General features: G+C 30.3%; 1 long non-coding RNA gene across 2 annotated transcripts; it reads left to right on the forward strand.

Annotated features, from left to right (window-relative positions):
- The first annotated feature begins 469 nt into the window (after positions 1 to 469).
- Positions 470 to 2,422, forward strand: LOC145047010 (uncharacterized). Of its 2 annotated transcripts, XR_013682099.1 has the most exons (4): positions 470 to 722; positions 993 to 1,508; positions 1,696 to 1,771; positions 1,872 to 2,422. It is a non-coding gene; the product is annotated as an uncharacterized LOC145047010 (long non-coding RNA). The 2 variants fall into 2 exon arrangements; XR_013682098.1 differs by having other exon boundaries at positions 1,696 to 2,422.
- Positions 2,423 to 3,365: the final 943 nt, after the last annotated feature.

Consider the following 3,365-nt stretch of genomic DNA (forward strand, 5'->3'; position numbering starts at 1 on the left):
TTTTTGGTAGGAAGGTAAGAAGTTTTTTTTCTACATATTGTTTTGACGAACAAAAAAAATGAATCACTAATTGATTCATTTGTAAGATGATTCACAAGAAAAAATTCTCAAAAAAACATCTTTATGATTCATTTTTAAGTGAATTAAGAAAAACTTTACTTTTATGATAATTTTAGTGAATAACACAAAATCATTATATAAATGAATCATCAAGATGTTTTTTTGAGAATTTTTTCTTGTGAATCATCTTACAAATGAATCATCTATTGATTCATTTTGTTTGTTCGTGAAAAAAATATGTAGAAAAAAAACTTCTTACCTTCCTACCAAAAATTTTCTTCTTATTTGATCTTGATTCTATATATATATATATATATATATATATATATATATATATATATATATATATATATATATATATATATATACACACAAACCAAGAAAATAACCCTTTAATGACACGCGAACAATGACAAATGCTGATATACGATACGCATTTTGTGTGTGCCTAAAAATAATGTTAGCTTTCTAAAAATACTGGTGTCCACTATATCAAACGTCAGGATGTGGAAGAAAATGTCGGTGGTACGGTGGTTGCTGGTGGCGCTACTAGTGGATTTTAGCATTGAAGAAGTTCAATCAGATGCCTCAGATCACAAATACAAATCTAGTGATAAAGTCTCGATTTACGCCAACAAAATCAATCCTTTCCATAACCCTAGGTAGTCATTATCCTCTATATGTAGATTGGATCTCTGTCGGTCTGTCTTATGCGTTTTCTTCTTCACATTATGTTTCTTGCTACTGCTTGCATCGACTTAGTAGATCTATTTTAATAATTTGGGTTTCTGTGTTTGTAATTTGCTAGATCTCAGTTTCAATTATGATAATCAGGGTTTTTTTTGCTTCGTTTCAGACTTTCTTCTCAAACATTATTACTTCATTATTCTAATTGGATTTGATGGTTCTAGTAAAATATGATTCTTGTACAGGTGGATACAATGATCATTCAAGCTATTGGACTTCTAGATGATCATGATAAAGAACTTAACACCTATGCAATGAGAGTTAGAGAATTGTATGGTTGGCGTTTTACAGAGCTTGCAAAGATTGTTTCAGACAACATTCTTTATGCCAAAGCTGTTAAGCTCATGGGTTATCGAACAAATGCTGCAAAACTTGATTTCTCTGAGATACCTAAATGATATCTTTTTTATTCAAAGCTGTATCGATTTAGACAATAAACTATAATCATAATAGATACTTTCAGAAGAGATTGAAACAAAACTAAAAGAATCAGCTGTAGTATCCATGGGAACAGAAGTCACTGAACTTGATTTAACCAACATCAAAGATGTATGTGGGGCCCCGCTTAATTTCCCATGGTGGCAGCTTATTAAAGCTTGCAAAAAAGCCTGGAAGCACTATGCAAATTATTGGAGCAGAAAAAGCGATTTTTAGGGCTTTGAAAACTTAACATGCAACTCCTAAAGTAACCAATATTATAGGTAATATATATACTGTTTATATACATTTCAAGTTATCTATATTGGTATTATCTTTGAATTCTTGAAAACCTCTACTACTGACAGAAAATACGAAGTCTATATTTTTAAAATTTATGCTATCTGATGTATTGTTCTCCTTCACCTGATCCTTTTGATCCTAAATTCAAGAATTACATTGAATCTCCAGGCACCAAGGGTAAAACGGTCCAACTTGGACCAAAATTGAGAGGGATGGTTGAACACCAAAGAAATCATCTCCACAGGTAAATCCATCAATTTTGAGAAAAAAAATGATTACCTCTGTAACTTGCTATGAAGATCTAGAGATTCATCACCTAATCAACTTATTTCTTGAATAATCAGGTTATTAGAGACTTCAATTCTCTGACCAGATTATTTAGCGGGTTGTGTCGAATGTAATTTGTTATTAGCAATATATATGTTTTCTTTACTCCCTCTGACTCCAAAAACAACGACATATATGAGTCATGTTGTTACTGTGAGATAAATTAATTTTTTATACAAATATATAATGTGAAGTTCATATGAAACTGGAATGGAATGACGCATTCCATTCCCTTGATTATTTCATTATTCCATTCCATTCCATGAACAGGTGAATGCTATCTAATTGAAGGAAACTGTGGAATAAAACGCAAGCACCATAGAGAGAGTATTCCAAGATCCTCAATATCAAGTCCAATTTTTTTTTTTTAGAAACTGCTTTAATTTTTTTGTAGTTATAGATTTATAACCACATTTTTTTATAAATATATTGTAGGTTGATGATGCTATTGTTAGGATTATGAAAACTAGAAAAGTTCTGAGTTTTACTTTCATTGATTTATATAATTGTTTGGGCTCTCAGCAAATACTTCCCCAATGCATTAAACATGGCCAAATATTTCAAGTGAGACTTGATCTACATTTGTTTTTGTTATTGGTTTTGACTTTTTGCCACTTAAGATCCCCATTGCATTAGACATGGCCAAAGATTTCGAAGGAAAGGAAGATGTAAACATGTTCAGGAAGATCACTAATGATGATTATATGCAGTTAACAGTGATGGTTACAAGTAGTTAGAAAATCTATTTCATTTTTTTTTCTTTTTCTTTTTACTGAAATAGAAACTAGCATTCAATAGCGAAAGTTTTTGATTAAATTTCATATGAGTGAATTGCCTTCACTCAATGATAAGCTGGAGAAGTTCTTGGATCATATAGCAAGAAGCATTTCTTTATTATTCATTATTATTGGCAATCTATTACTTAAATTATTTTTTGCTATTTTTCTTTTTACAAGATCGTACATATTATATCACAACTGTTAGTGTGTGCGTGTGTGTGTGTATATATATATATATATATATATATATATATATATATATATATATGCATTCTGATGTACTTCTAAAGGTTATTGATTGTGTGATTAATAAAACATTTTTTGTTTCAACTAATGTTCAAGTCATTACTTGCCATCTACACCCGGTGGATAACAATCAATATTTTGACATGGAGGATTTTTTTTTTGACATGATATCTAAAGCAAGGTGTCCTTTAATAACAATGTAGTATTATGTTATATAGTTAGGGAAAAGCTCTTAATAACAATGTACAATCAGATCTCCTTAATAGCAATGTATTACAATTTTTTGATATGATGCTATTGGATGAAATTGATTGTTTTGGTATATATTTGTTTCTATATTTTTGTATTATGTGTAAATGAGTATCATAAAGACGCATCGTAAATGGTTGCTGATGTCTATGACACACAAATGCGTGTCATCTTCATTTATGACAGGGGCTTTAATGATACACAATGCGTATCCTATATGCGCGTCGTAATGTTACG

This window comes from Lactuca saligna, chromosome 5 (assembly GCF_052625555.1).
Source record: "Lactuca saligna cultivar CGN05327 chromosome 5, ASM5262555v1, whole genome shotgun sequence".
NCBI classification, from domain to species: domain Eukaryota; kingdom Viridiplantae; phylum Streptophyta; class Magnoliopsida; order Asterales; family Asteraceae; genus Lactuca; species Lactuca saligna.